The sequence below is a fragment of the Mesoplodon bidens genome, assembly GCF_964165515.1.
Source record: "Mesoplodon bidens genome assembly, chromosome: 1".
NCBI classification, from domain to species: Eukaryota; Metazoa; Chordata; class Mammalia; order Artiodactyla; family Ziphiidae; genus Mesoplodon; species Mesoplodon bidens.
In genome coordinates this window covers 10,098,940-10,114,987 of record NC_138176.1, presented here as the reverse complement: position 1 = coordinate 10,114,987, position 16,048 = coordinate 10,098,940, and the positions used below count along the sequence as shown (strand labels likewise).

The following is a 16,048-nucleotide window of genomic DNA, read 5'->3' as shown; positions in this document are numbered from 1 at the left end:
AACAGATCGGGTTGGGGTGTAGGACGGTAAATGAAATCATATGGGACAGTGTTTTCCACACTTCCCAGATCATAAGATTTACCCGGATGTCCGTTAACTATATAAATTCTTAGCCCCCTTTCTGGTCCTTCTGAATCAGAATCACTAGATGTGGGGCCAAGGAATCTATGTTTTTAATAAACACCCAGGGTGATTCTTTCCAGCAGGGACATTTGTGAATAGTGATCGACTGCCAGGTTCACCTTATCACGTGTTAAAGTACCCCATTTCCTGACCCCTCCCTTGAAGAGTCTGATCCAGTAGATTTGAGGTGAGACCACAAAATCTGTTTTTAATAAGAAGACCATGTGACTCTTATGATAAAGTGTGGGAAACACTGACCCAGGGCTTACCCTCAGGCCAATAACCATAGCGACCTTTTGTTTGCTTGTCTGTGAAGTTTATAGTGAAGGCTCAGAAATCAGGGATAATTAACATATGTTAAGCTCCTGCCCCCTCCCTTTCTCTCATCTATGTTTTTCTTTCCATAAATATCTATTGGGAATCCATTGTGCGAGGCACTGAGGACACAGCCAATAACACTAGAAGCCCTGGGGTTTCTGCTCCAGTTGGGAAGTAGGTTGTAGTGAGGAAGTCAGACATGGAACAGAAGGAAGACAGACACTTTCAGGTAATGTCACGGCTCTGAAAGACACCAACTTGGTGTTGTGATTGACAGGAACAGAGAAGGGAGTGACTAGTTTGGATTAGATCAGTGGTTCTCAAAGTGGGGTTCCCAGATCTGCAGGCTGAGCACCAGATGGGAACTTGACAGAAATGCTAAGTCTTGGGCCCTTCCCCAGACTCTGGGGTGAGCCCTCCAGGTGTTCCCTTACACCCTAAGGTTTGAGAACCATTGGACTAGATGGTCAAGGAAGGGAGTGATATTTGCACTAAGTCTGGAATGACAAAAAGGAGGCAGGCATGGGAAGATCCAGGTAGAGGGACAGGCGGTGCCAAGGACGTGAGGGAGGAATGAATGTAGTGTGTTAGAGAAACAGGCGGAGACTGATGAGCGAGCGAGAGGTGGACAGGGGCCAGATCAGCCAGACTAGGGCCTTGAGGGCTGGCCATGGTGAGACACCCAGATTTAGGTGACGTGAACCGATATGTGTTTCAACAGGACCTCTCTGGTTGCTGTATGGAGAATGCAAGGGAGCAAGACTGGAGGCCAGGAAGTCAGAGGAGAGGTCACTGCAGGTCCCTGAAAGAGGAAGGGGTGCCTGGAACTAGGGCAGGGATTCCCAGCCTTGTTTTCATTGTCTTCCTTTCCCTGCCCTCCCACGGGAACCCTTGTTTTCATTGTCTTCCTGTCCCTGCCCTCCCACGGGAACCTTTGTAGATATTTTATTCCAAATTGCCTTCCCCTCCCCAAGAAATTTCAGTACCATAGATACAGTGCATATGTTTATGTACTGTGGTCTTTGGAGGGCCACAAACCATTGTAGTATCTATGATTTTCTTTTTCTGCCTCCTGAGAGCCAATTTTCACCCCTCTGGGGGTGATACTGGCCCACTGATGATGCAAGGACTAAGGTGATAACAGTGGAGATGGAGAAACATATGCAGCTTTGAATATTTTGGATATTTTGGAGCTAGAGATGCCAGAACTTGCGGATGGATGGGATTTAGAAGGAGGGAGAGAAGAATCAAGGATGGCTCCCAGAGTCTGGGCTTGAGCAGTTGGGTAAAGGGGGCCATTTGCTGAGATACGAAAAACTGGCCTGAACAGGTCTATCTGCTGAGTTCCATAAGTCACAGACCTGGTGTCCAGGAGGGTATCCTGTTGCTACCAGGTACCAATCTGGCAAGATAGCATGGTGACCATCACAAACCCTGTCTCAAAGTGGGGGAAACGTAGGATGGCCCGCCATCTTTGAGAGAAAAGCAGGGTTCTCTTTTGTGCTTCAGGGATAGCTCATTTCCTGCTATATACCTGTGATATTGTGATTTATAATAAGGAACATATATTTGGTCTTCATCCCAGTCCTGGCACTGAGCTCCTAAAACCTTGGGAATTTCCTAAGTGATGAGAGAAATAAAGGTGTCTTTTGTTATGCTAATGACGTGACTTTTGGAAAGCACTTAAAAATGGGGGCTGGTTGCCAGGGGAACCAACCCTGTGATTGGAGGGTTGGAACTTTCAGTGTTACCTCCCTGACCTCTGGGGGTGGGGGTGTGTGGAAAGGGGCTGGAGGTTGAATTGATCACCAGTGGCCACTGATTTTAATCAGTCATGCCTATGTAATGAAGCCTCCTTAAAACCCCACAAAGACAGGGTTCAGAGGGCCTCTGAGGTGGTGGACACATGGATTCAAAGCGAGTGGGAAGCTCAGAGGGCATGGAGGCCCCTCACTCTCTCCCTATACCTTGCTTTATGCACGTCCTCCATTGAGTTATATCCTTTTGTAATAAACTGGGGATCTAGAAGTAAAATGTTTCTCTGAGTTCTGTGAACCACTCTAGCAAATTAATTAAACCCAAGGAGGGGGTCATGGGAACCTCTGATTTATAGCCAGTTGGTCAGAAGCTCAGGTAACAATCTGGACTTATTGGGGTGGCGGGAGCAGTCCTGTGGGACGGAGCCCTTAGCCTGTGTGGTCTGATGCTATGTAATGTACCTCCAGGTCGTGTCAGAATGGAGCTGAATTGTAGGACTCCGAGCTAGTGTTGGAGAACTGCTTTTTGGTGTGGGGAAAAAAATACCCACACATCAGAATTTCTGGTGCAGAATCTTAACACCCAACACCTTAAACGCCTGAATTTCCTTGGAGGAGGGACAGGTTTCTTAGCCCATTTAACAAACATGGACCCACAGCTCACCACAGGGCAAGCTCTGGGCTTGAGGCCAGAGGTACAAAGATGAACAGGACATGTTGGTCCAGTTGTAGAGAAAGACATGTAGATGAATAACTCTAGAAGAAGCTAAATGCTATAGGCAGACTCGCTGAGGAAAGAAGGAGCATCCTCCAGAGGAGATGGCCTTGTAGCTGGGGCTTCAAAACTGAGTAGAAGTAGGGGATTGTGGGGAAAGAAGGTGGTCCCAGGCAGATGGAAGAGGTATAATTATTATAGATCTGTAGGAAACAGAATTTAGGAAGGACTAGACTTACTAGCCTCTTAAATTTCAGAACTTCTTTAAATGTGGAAAATAGGAGATGTAGCACATTCATTAAGCTCAACCTCTTGGATCTTTCAAAACTACAAACTTAGAACAAAAAATCCTTGGTGTTTGGGTAGGGAACACCTAAGGAAGGTAGAAAAACGGTTTGAAAAAAAAGAAATAGTAGGCTGCAAATGAAAGGTAAGGATGTTTCTTATACCTTGCCTCCCATGGTCATTTTCTTTTCTTTTTTTAGTTTATAAAGGTACTGATTTTTTTTTAAATATTTTTTTATTTTTATTTTATTTTTTGTTGAAGTGTAGTTTATTTGCAATGTTGTGTTAGTTTCAGGTGTACAGCAAAGTGACTCAGAATATATATATATTCAGAATATATATATTCTTTTTCAGATTCTTGTCCCTTATCAGTTATTTTCAAACTAAGTCCACTGCATGCTGGGCATTGGACTCAGGGCTGAAACACATACCTCATCCAGCAGCTCTGTGTGGATGAATGCAGATGACCTGAGGGGCTATATAAGGAAACTGAGGTTCTGGGAGGTTAAGGAACCAGCTCCAGGTCACACAGACAAAACGTAGCATGGTGAGGACTAGAATCCAACTTGGTTTGATGCCATCCAAAGCCCAGGCCCGTAGGCATTACGCTGAGTTCTTACAGGTGCCTGCAAAGATTTGCCTTGTGGTCTCCATAATTAGAAAGCAAACCCCAGTCTGTTTTCAAAGTTTAATTTCCCTACAAAGAAGGTCAGTTCTCAGACCCAGAAAAAAGAAAAAGCAAAAGATCTGATCGGTTTTAAGAGCAGTGGCCGGGGCCAGCGCTTCATGACTGGGCCCCATGTTTCCTAAGCAGTAGATGCTGTTTCTTCCAAACAAAGTTTTGGAACAAAGTCCGGGTTCTATTCACAGGCTCCTGCCAAGGCAGGGTGTGTCAGGCAGGGCTGGTTGCAGCTTCCACCAGCCTGTCCTGCTTCTCACTCATTATTTATCTCTGGCAGGAAGTAAACACGGAGAGAAGAGTGGGAGGGAGGGAGAAAAGGAGGAGCTCCCTGACTTTTGACACTGGCTGGAAAAGAAGGTCATGTGCTGAATTAGGTGTGTGTCTGCTTTCTGCTCATCTGGTTTCAACAGAACCTTTAAGAAGCAGAGAAGCGGAGCATTGTTCCATTCAGAGACAGTACTTGGAAAATAGAGAAAAGTAGAAAGTAGAGGGGGAAAACGTCACTGATACTCCCACCATCTACAGACAACTTTTTAAAATATTAGTGTGTTTCCCTCAGACTTTTCTATTTTTTCTAGTTCTTTATTGATTGTGATAGCTCTGTGCATATATACATATATTTATATATATTTAAATACAAAAAAACTTAAATAACTTATTTGTATAAATATAATATATTTAAATAATTAATGAACTATTTTTAGAGTGGTTTTACAGAAAAACTTAGTACAGAGAGCTCCCAAAATCTCTCCCTCCTCTGTACAGTAGTTTCCCCTATTATTAAGATTTTGCATTAGTGTGGTACATTCGTTACAATTAATGTACCAATATCGATACATTCTTAACTAAAGTCTATACTTTACATTAAGGTTCACTCATCGTATTATACATTCTATGGGTTTGAAAAATGCATAATGTCATGTATCCACCATTACAAGATCACACAGCATAGTTTCACTGCCTTAAAAATCTCCCGTGTTCCACCTATTCAACCCTCCCTCCTTCTCTCCAGGGGCAACCATGTGTCTTTTAACTGTCTTCATAGTTTTTTTTTTTTTCTATTACCTTTTTAAAATTGGTATAAAATAAGTACCATAAGCTTATACATCTGAGCTTGTTGAATGTTTACATGCCTATACCCCTCTGTAATCATGCCCAGATCTATTTCCATTACCCCAGAACATTCTCTCATGTCAGTTCCCAGTCCATACCTCTGCCCAAGAATAACAACTATTCTGACTTCTACCACCACTGATTAGTCTTGCCAGTTCTTGAATTTCATATAAATGGTATTGAACGGTAGGTATACTTGGGTATTTGGTTTCTTTTAATCAACTCTGCTACTTGTTTTTTTTAAATTATTTTTTATGGGGTTTAAAAAGGCAAAGCATACAATTTACCATCTTAACCAATTTTAAGTACAGTTCAGTGGTGTTAAGTATCACACATGGTTGTGTAACCAGTGTTTCTATAGTTTCTTAAAGTAGAAGTTGAGGTCATTTATTTGAGTCCTTCTTTTTAAATATAGGTATTTTAGAGCATTAAAAGTCACTCTAAATGTTGCTTTAACTGCATCTGACACATTTTGATATTTGTGTTTTCATTTTCATTTTGTTCAAATACTTTCTAATTATCCGTTTAATTTGTTCTTTGACTCACAGGCTATTTAGAAGTGTATTATTTAATTTCCAAATAGTTGAGGATTTTCCAGATATCTTTCTCTTATTGATTTCTAATTTAATTCTATTGTAGCCAGATAATGCCCTCTGAATAATTTAATATTTTAAAATTTATTGAGCTTTTTTTAATGTGTAGAATATGGTCTGTCTTATAAATGTTTCATTTGCTATTGAAAAGAATGTAATTCTGCCACTATCGAATAGTGTTTAATAAATGTCAATTAGGTCAGGTTGGTTGATAGTGTAGTTCCAGTCTTCTATATCTGTACTGATTTTCTATCTACCTGTTGAATAAATTATTGAGAAAAGGGTATGGAACTATTAGGTTATAATTGTAGATTTGTCCACTTCTGCTTTTATCAGTTTTTGTGTTTTATATATATATATTTTTTAATTTATTTATTTTATTTATTTATTTTTGGCTGAGTTGGGTCTTCGTTGCTGCGCGGGGGCTTTCTCTAGTTGCGGCGAGAGGGGGCTATTCTTCATTGCAGTGCACAGGCTTCTCATTACGGTGGCTTCTCTTGTGGAGCACGGGCTCTAGGCACCTGGGCTTCAGTAGTTGTGGCATGAGGGCTCAGTAGTTGTGGCTCACAGGCTCTAGAGCACAGGCTCAGTAGTTGTGGCACACGGGCTTAGTTGCTCCGCGGCATGTGGGATCTTCCCAGACCAGGGCTCAAACCCGTGGCCCCTGCGTTGGCAGGCAGATTCTTAACTGTGCCACTAGGGAAGTCCCTGAAAAAAAACTTCATTTCATATGTGTTTTAGAAAGATATTTTCACTGTGCAAAGAGTCCTTAGTTGGACAGTTTTTTTTTCTTTTATTGCTTTAAAGATATCCCACTGTATTCTAGCTTGCATTGTTTCCAAAATCTGATGTCATCCTTAAGTTTGTTCTTTTGTCTTTTTTTTCCTCCAGCTGATTTTAATGTTTTTTATTTTTTCACTGGTTTTAAGCAATTTGGTTATGATATGCCTTGGTGTAAATTTCTTCTTGTTTCCTGTGCTAGAAGTTAGATTCTTGGATTTGTGGGTTTACAGTTTGCATCATAGTTGGAAATTTTGCAACCATTATTTCTTCAACTGTTTTTTTTAAATGTCTCTGCCCCCTTTGGGGACTCTGACTACACATACATTCAGCTGCTTGAAGTTGTCTGATAGCTCACTGATGATCTGCTCTTTTTTTTTTAAGTCTTTTTCTCTTTGTGTTTCATTTTGGGGAGTTTCTACTGCTATGTCTTCAAGTTCACTAATCTTTTTCTCTGTAATGACTAATCTGTTATTAATCCCTCCCAGTGTGTTTTTCATTTCAGGCATTGTAGTTTTCATCTCTAGAAGTTTGATTTGGTCTTTTTTATATCTTCCATGTCTGTACTTACCATGCTCAATCCTTCATCTAGCCTCCTGAGCATATGGAATACAGTTATTTACTTTTTTAAAAGTCCTTGTGTACTAATTCTGTTATCTGCACAATTTCTGGGTTGACTTTGATTAATTGAGTTTTCTTTTCAGTCTGGGTCTATTTTCCTGCTTCTTTGAATGACAGGTACTGTGGACTTTAAGCTTTCATATTCTGGATATTTTTGTATTCCTATAAATATTCTTGAACTTTGCTCTGGGATGCAGTCATTTGGATCAGCTTAATCCTTTTGGGTTTTGCTTTTAAGGTGAGACCGGAGCAGTGTTTAGTCTAGGGTTAATTTTCTCCACTACTGAGGTAACACCCTTCTTAGTACTCTAACAGACGTCCCATGAATTATGAGGTTTTCCACTCTGGTTGGTAGGAATGGGAACTATTCCCAGCCCTGTATTAGCTTTAAGGATTCTTCCCTCTAAGCTTTTCAGGTGGTCTGTACCTAGTCCCATGTGGTTTCCATACATATATGTGCCGATCAGTGTTTTGTACAACTCCAAGTTCTCTCTTTGCCCAGCTTTCACTTCTTGGTGCTCTGCCTTGGGAACTTTACATGCCTTGGTCACCCCCCCCACCAGCACCCAGCTCCATCTCCTTAAGTCAGGGAGACTATCTGGCTCCAGCTGGGCTCCCCACCCTGGGCCATTTTCTCCAGGCCTTAAGCTGGGGCAAGAGCAGGGCTTACTCTGTTACTTTCCATCTCCAGGGATCACTGCCCTTCATTTCCCACATCTCCTGTAGAAGCCAATCCCCCATCAGCCCAACCTCCTGTTAGTTAATAATTCTTTATATGAAATTTTCCAACCCTGGCTCCCTGAAAACTTTGAAAAACCACCGTATCAAATTTTTTTCTTTAAATGGAAATGCAGCAAAAAAACACCTGGCATTTATTTTGGGAGAGGTGGGGAGACCCTTCTAGAAAAAAAATTATAGTAAGAGAGAGGATGCTAGGGGCAAGAGTTGTTTCTCTTTTCTCTTCAAGAGCAGCTTGTATCACGGCCACTTGCTGTCTCTTGTGTCCTTTTACAGCCTCAAATGCCAACTTTGACAGCAGTTAATCTTCCCAAATGCGTCACTGCAGCTGTGTTAGAGCTGGGAAGGAGACTAGGATGGTCTTTATGTTTTTGACATTGAACCAGCTTGGCCACCACTAATGTTGACTCATCACCACCACCCACACCACCATGTAGACCGGTGGGATCACAGACAGACAGATCTCAGCAAAATGGATCATCCCTGAGGCTTGCTCTAACAAGAAACACTTAGTCACATTTTTGAGCTCAGTCTCACGTAGGTGATATTGGTAACATCTTCTTTTTCAGAGAGTGGCCCAAATTCACTGAAAGATTTTTCAGTCATCAAGGGAAAATTCCAGTGTGTTCTCTGTTTTGCACTTTGTTGACTAAGGGAGGAAAATTATTCTAATATATGTTAGAAGTCTTATCAAGAAGGAATATAACAAAAACATGTTTCCCACTATTTCTTGTCCAAAATACCCTTGTGGTGTCAAAATAAAATAAAAACACCCCCATAATCCGAGCACATGGGCAAAACTGTCATTTGCATTTTTCCATGGATGACTAGTGGGATTTAACTTACAATTCAGGAAATCTTCATATTCTCAGTTAAACATTCTACCCAATTCCTTTTTTTTTTCATATTTATTTTAATTTATTTATTTAGCCTGCACTGGGTCTTAGTTGCAGCACACAAGATATTTTAGTTGTGGCATGCGTGCGGGATCTAGTTCCCTGACCTGGGAGTGAACCTAGGAGCATTGGGAGTGTGCAGTCTCACCCACTGGACCTCCAGGGAAGTCCCTCTACCCAATTCCTTGATTTGTGCTTATTAGAATTTTTAAAATCTTTATTGTGAGTAAAAGCAGATGCCTCTAGAAAACAAATTTATGGTTACCAAAGAGGATACTGGGGAACGGGGATGGTGGATAAATTAGGAATTTGGGGTTAACATATACACACTACTATACATAAAGTAAGAAAACAACAAGGACCTACTGTATATCACAGGGAAATCTACTCAGTATCTTATAATAACCTATAATGGAAAAGAATCTGAAAATGAATATATATAAATGTAAAAAACCAACCAACCAAACAAACAAACAAACAAAACTACCTGTATACAACATTAAAGACATTTGATTACTTATTATGAATAACATTTATGGAAATCTCACTTTGTGATCACATCTTACTTATCTTCTTCAATAAATATCTTATTAGATTCAAAACAGACAAACAAACAGGAAACCCAGATGCCTCCTCTAATGGGATTGTAGTTTTATTTTTGGTAATTGATCATTAAGAAACATCCAAATGATCAAAAGTAATTATTATGCCAGAAATGCATTTAAATGAATTTCTGTTTTCTTGTGATAATATCTACATACATTTGAAGTACAGTGACAGACAGACAGAAGGAGGAGACACGGAGTTCATTCCAGCTACAGGGAAGGCTTGGGGGTCACACTCCAAGCCCAGCACTGAGGCTGGGAACCACACAGTTTGGTCAACACCCACATGAGGGTTGCTGAAAAAAATTGGTTAGAGGACAGTTTTTGAATTTTCTTTGGAATTCAGTTGCCTGTGCCCTCCCCTCATTATGCTGGGTAATGAAGTCTCATGAGTGGACCAACACCTTGACCTTGAAGTCAAATAAAAGTTCATGCGGCAAAGTACAGGCTGAATACTAAGGATGCTTTGGTGCTTTATCCAACCCCCAACACACACACACCCTTTTCCCCAATAACTCTTTAGAACCTACTAATAATTTTCTTTCCTTTATTGCGTGAATTGCTTAAGCATTGTGGTCTTTCTTTTTTCTAATGCAGAACGAGCACAGAAAAGAGTTAACACTGGATTTAAAATACAAAGCTGAGTGTGACAGGGCTGCCAAGGTCAGCAGGCTCGCTGGCATCCATATAGGGAGCATTATTTGGACAAGTTAGGACTGTGAGTATAGATTGGACCTAATCTGCTCAGACCACACAGAAGTTTCTGAGGAGGTGCCTTTCTCCGTGAAATACCATGTTATATTTTTAAAGCATGGAGGTTGTCATATCCTTATTAACTTGAGAGTCTTTGCTCTGCACAGATCACTCACCATGTAAATTCCTTCTCTGAAGGCTCTGGAATGGTGATCTATCTCACAGTGCAGGAGTCAACCTAAGTGAGCAGTTATGGCGTCCATTAAAAATATATTTTTTATTCATCCCATTGTTGACTTAAAGAAAATGCACAACGTGAGAGTTGTGGGTTAGGTTTGTTGTTGTAGTTGTTGTTTTTTTTTTTTTTTAAAGGAGTTCCTTTATTTATTTATTTGTGGCCGTGTTGGGTCCTCGTTTTTGTGCGAGGGGCTTCTCTAGTTGCGGCAAGCAGGGGACGCTCTTCATCGCGGTGCGCGGGCCTCTCACTATCGCGGCCTCTCCTGTTGTTAAGCACAGGCTCCAGACGCACAGGCTCAGTAGTTGTGGCTCACGGGCCTAGCCGCTCCGCGGCATGTGGGATCCTCCCAGACCAGGGCTCGAACCCGTGTCCCCCGCATTGGCAGGCAGATTCTCAACCACCGCGCCACCAGGGAAGCCCCGTAGTTGTTGTTTTTTAAAATTATTTTTTAATAACTTTTTAACTTATTTATTTTATTATTTATTTATTTTTGGCAGTGTTGGGTTTTCATTGCTGGGCACGGGCTTTCTCTAGTTGCGGCGAGCGGGGGCTACTCTTCGTTGCGGTGCACAGGCTTCTCATTGCGGTGGCTTCTCTCATTGTGGAATACGGGCCCTAGGTGTGCGGGCTTCAGTAGTTGTGGCGCATGGGCTCAGTAGTTATGGCTTGCGGGCTCTAGAGCGCAGGCTCAATAGTTGTGGCGCACGGGCTTAGTTGCTTCGCGGCATGTGGGATCTTCCCGGACCAGGGCTCGAACCCGTGTCCCCTGCACTGGCAGGCGGATTCTTAACCACTGTGCCACCAGGGAAGTCCCATGGGTTAGGTTTTACTTGGGGCAAAATGAAGACTACAGCCCGGCAGGCAGCCTCTCAGAGAGCTCCGAGGAACTGCTCCGAAGAGGTGGCGGAAGGTCAGTGTTACATATGATTTCAGTGAAGGGGGTGCGTGCAGTCAAGCACACGCCTCAGCAGAAGGCCGCTGCTGGGCACGAGGAGCAGATGTCTCCGTTCATGATCTTAGTGCTTTTCTAGATCTGAGGAGATGCAGGACATGGGCTCATACAACCTCCTCCTGAAAAATATCTCACTCTCTGAAGCCCTGTTCTGCCAGTTTTCCCAGAGCACAGAGGGCCTCATTCCTGATCTCAGCGCTGAACTCCTTTCAGGGGGTGTGGAAAGTCAGTGGTCGCAGAAGATTCTGAATCAATTGTGAAGGGGATGACCGGAGTCAGAGAGGGAGAAGGAAGCCAGCTTGATCACTGGCGAGGCTAGACTGGAGGAAGAGCCAACCAGGGGCTCGGCATACTGTGCCCGGAATCAACTCCCACCGGCACCAGGCTGTGTGCGAGGGCAGGCTGCCCTGAAGGGCGGGAAGGGCTGGCCCCAGCGAGCTCGCTACATGCAGGCAGCGGGGAGAGGGGCTGCACTGTGGGTGAGCTCATCTCAGTGACCTTGAGCACCTTAACTCCCACCCATGGGAAGACTGGACCTACGGGGGGCTGCCTTCCCCATCTAACCAATCAGAGAAGCCTCATTTCCTGGGGCGACGACCCGAAGGGAGTGGAGAATAAGGCAGAAGTGTCGGGCTTCTCTGAGAACTCAGAAGTGTCAGAAAAGCCCCTGATGTGTGGGCCACGGCGTGATGCAGAAGCCGAGGAGCACCCACAGTCCCCGTGCGCCTCACCCCAGCCCCAGCCGGTAGCCATGCTCGAGGACAGGTAGTCCCCAGGGTCTGTGGTCTAACTTGCTGGATCTCCCTCGGCCCCATGCTTTCCTTTTCCAGAAACTGCAGCAGGTGCAAAATGAGTAACAGACGATGTTCTGTGGGGACACCTTATCATCTTTTGAATTAGGCTAATTTATGAAAATTACAAATCATTCGCAGACTTCTGTGCTTTATAGTTAATAACAAATCACTTGCAGTGTACCCCCTAACTTATCAGACCCACCAGTGCGCAAAGGGACATGTGGTTGAGTAGTGCTGCCTTAACCTCATTTCTTTGGCAGAGGTATTTAAACAAATGTACTTTGCCTTTCCTGGGCCTCAAGTTTCCTCATTCCTGTAAAATGAGAGGTTTGGACTAATCACTAGAGTGCTCTGATTGTGTGGATGAAAAGAACTTTCCTAATCTTTAAGTCAAACAAGCAGGATTTGGGAGCATTTCTGCATATTTAGAATCCTTGATTTGCGTTTAGCTGTATTTGTCCATCCATCCATCCATCCATTCATCCACTCATGCATTCATATATTCAATGTTTGCAGTATGCCAAGCACTGAGATACAATATTGAAAAGAGGCAAGACCCAGACTCCATTATACTCCAGTGGGAGAAATGGTCATCCTTTTTGATGGCAGCTGTGACTAGTGCCCTCACTATGTAGTGCTGTAGAAGGAGATCTGATCCCAGAGGCCAGTCCAGGGAGGTTTCATCGAAAAGTGAAGATTGGGGCTGAGATATGCAGGGAGGAGTAGGAGGGCTCCAGCTCCAGGAAAATGCACGGATGGGGAGCTCTGTGTGGGATGAAGCCGGAAAGGTAGGCTGGGGGTACAGCCAATTGCAGAGTGAAGCCACCACCGGAGAGTCTTCCCAGGAGGGTGACAGGGTCAGGCTTTCATTTCTAAGCCATTGCTCTGGCTGCAGCCTGGAGAACAGAATGCAGGGGCCAGAGTGGGTGGGAGAAGAGGCTGCTGCATTGGTCCAGGAGAGGCGAGGCCAGCAAGTACAGGGAAGCAGAAGACAGCAGGGTCCTGGAGCCAGGCGGGGCTTGATCTTGCTTTGCCATGGGAGCTCCGCGTGTGACCCGGGTCTGGTCTTGAACCTCTCTGGGAATATTTCTTCATTGGTGCAGTGGGGGGCATCCACTCTGCCTGGCTACTGTGTGGATTAAATGTAATCATAACTGAAGTGCTTAGCACAGTCAGTGGTGACTCTCCATCTTGACGATTTTGCTTTATGGTTTTGCTGGTTCCCTTAAAGCCTGGTAGTGCAGGGGCATGCTTGTTTTTCCCTCCACCAGCCTCCTTCCTCTTTTTAAGCATTCCTACTTGGCTTGAGTGTATGTCTTCAGAGCTATTCATTTAGGAACCCATCTGGATGTGATTGTCTCCAGCTAGGATGGTGGGGAGGACATTTTCTGCATCTCCATCCTCTGCTTAGACCTTCGCTGCAGCAAATCACCCCTCCTCCCAGGTCTCTGCACCCCATGCCTCTCGCTTTGTTGGCTGGGGACGTCTGGTCTGTACGCGGGAGGCTGTGCCCTCCCCTCCTCAATTCAAAGGCTGTGCCCACTTTGGGCTGAAAGCCTTCCATTGAGAACACGCTGCCCAGCCCACAAGAGCTTGCCTTTGGATTCTGAGCTGAACCTCCATCCTACACATTGTGATTCAATCTTGAAGCACAAAAGGACATTATGGAAGCTTCCATTAAAGCAGAGCCCTCACAGATGAGTTCTTAGAATTTTTCCTGCCCTTGGGCAAATCTGCTCTTGGTGAGTGGCTTTAATCTGGTTTTAAAAATTGGCTTCTGATGGGCAATCACAGAGATTGCTGGTGCCCAGCTTAGGCAAAATAAACCAAGGCTGGGTCCTTATTTTGAATGGAGTCGTATGCTCACACTCTGGGAGATGTGTTCCTTGTTGCTGTCTCCAAAGACCTGCAGCTTTTCAGGTGCCCAAACTGAGTGAATTTGTCATCTCGTCCCCAGATGGTTCTGACTTCAGGCAGCCTGAAGGGAAGCCACACACTCTCCTGAGCTAGCAGCTGCTTTCAGAGACAGGACAACAAAGCTGCTTTGTTTGTTTTGTTACCAGCGCAGAGGGGCTGCGTTCTGCGCTTCTTGAACAAGCAAACATAAATAGGAGCACTTCATTTATGAATTACACACCATTGATCTCATTAGCTACTAAACCTTTTGACACCCTAGTTAAAGATTGGGACACAATTCAGTGTCAAGTGTTTATTAAAAGGAAAATGGCCAGATTCAAGAGTGCAGAGTTGCTGGTTCTGGAACAATCCATTGATTTCCAGAAATGCTGCTCTGCAGAGGCCAGGCCAAGGCACGTTACCTGCACACCTGGTGGTTTCACACGTGTCAGTCAGCATGGGGCCAGGGCTCTCCATGGGCACGTCCGTCCTCATGGCCATGTGAGGATTAGAGGGATTCATATAACTTACCCTCTGAGTTTTCTCTTCTTTGCTTTTGTCAGCCTTGCTTTGGGTCTGAAAATGCTAATCTGGTTGAGATAGTAGCCAACTCTTTCTCTTGGGTCCATCTGAAATATTTTCAATGTCATATGTGCAGGAACAAGCATTAAATCGGGACAACTAGTGTGGTGACATGTGTACACACCTCCTTCAAGGATGTCATGTACATTTCATAGGTGAAGGGCTTGGCGAGAGGCTGGAATGGAGCCAGGTAAAGAGCCTTTTGCCCTCTGTCTCAGTTTGTTCAGCCTGCTATAAAAATACCATAGACTGGATGGCTTAACGACAGACATTTATTTCTTGTGGTTCTGGAGGCTGGAAATCTAACATCAAGGTGCCAGCAGATTCCATGTCTGGTGAGGGTCCATTTTCGAGTTCACAGATGGACGTCTCCTCTCTGCGTCCTTACAAGGCAGAAGGGGCAAGGAAACTCTCTCGGGTCTCTTCTATAAGGGCACTAATCCCTTTATGGGGGCTCCATCTTCATGACTTAATCACCTCCCAAAGACCCCATCTCCTAATACCATCACCTTGGGGATTAGTTTTCAACATTTGAATTTTGGGGACACAAACATTGTTCCCCTCCATGGAAGTTTTTATTTTTGGAGGCAGCGTAGAGTGAATAAGAAGATTATGGCCCAACAGATTCAAGCTTAACCTCTCTGTTCTCAGGGTTCTTGTCTGCAAAATGGCAGTGATAATATCCATCTTACATGGCTATTGGTAGGGCTAAATGAGATAATCCATGTAAAGCACTGATGTCCAATAAATTTCATCCATTATTATTTTCCCAGCTTTTCATTTTGGAAATTTTGAAACCTTAAAAATGTTGAAAGCATAGTACAATAAATGCCCAATATACCTATTGTATTAGTCTGTTCACACTGCCATAAGAGAAGACCACAGACTGGGTGGATTCAATGACAGAAATTTATTTTTTCAGTTAGGGAATTCCAAGGTTAGGGGGCTAGAGGGTTGGTTTCCGGTGAGACCTTTCTTCTTGGCTTGCAGATGGCACCTTCTTGCTGCATCTGCTTATGGCCTTCTTGTCTATGTGACCGACTCCTGGTGTCCCTTCCTCTTCTTATAAGGACTTCAGTCTTACTGGATTAGGACCTCCCTCTTACGACCTCACTTAACTGTAATTAACCTCCTTAAAGGCCTCGTGTCCAAATACAGTCACATTATAGATGAGGACTTCAACATATGGATTTTTAGAGGGACACAATTCAGTCCATAACACATATTTCTAAATTTGAACAGAAATGTACTTCATCTTCCCACTATATGCATCTCTCATAAACGAATGTATATGCGTTGCCCTGCATGGAAAGACAGGATTTTGGTAGTGGACATGTAGAATAGAATCTTTCCTCTGGTCGTATCCAAAACACTGTGGGTCTATGAATATGTGAATATGTGTGTATGTAATAGTTACAAGAAGATGCCATAAACTTTCCTCCCTGTAATAATTTCAAAGAACATGGTAAAAGCCTTAGAAAAACCATACTTCTGTTAACTTTGCCTTGAGCAATTTCTTTTGATACTGAAAGATATATGATCATAAAAGTATATAGAATCACAGCTATGTAAAAATAACAAAAATTGCACCCCCTAAAGAGTTGTGTAGGAAAAAAAGGAAATTCACTAGAACACTTCAGGTGGCAAGCATTTTTTCTACATTTTCA

At 43.5% G+C, this 16,048-nt stretch overlaps 1 protein-coding gene across 1 annotated transcript in view; it reads left to right on the top strand.

The window, feature by feature from the left end:
• TACC2 (transforming acidic coiled-coil containing protein 2) overlaps positions 1-16,048 on the top strand; it is a 181,780-nt gene that overhangs the window by 19,876 nt on the left and 145,856 nt on the right. The gene's annotated exons all lie outside the window — the stretch shown is intronic.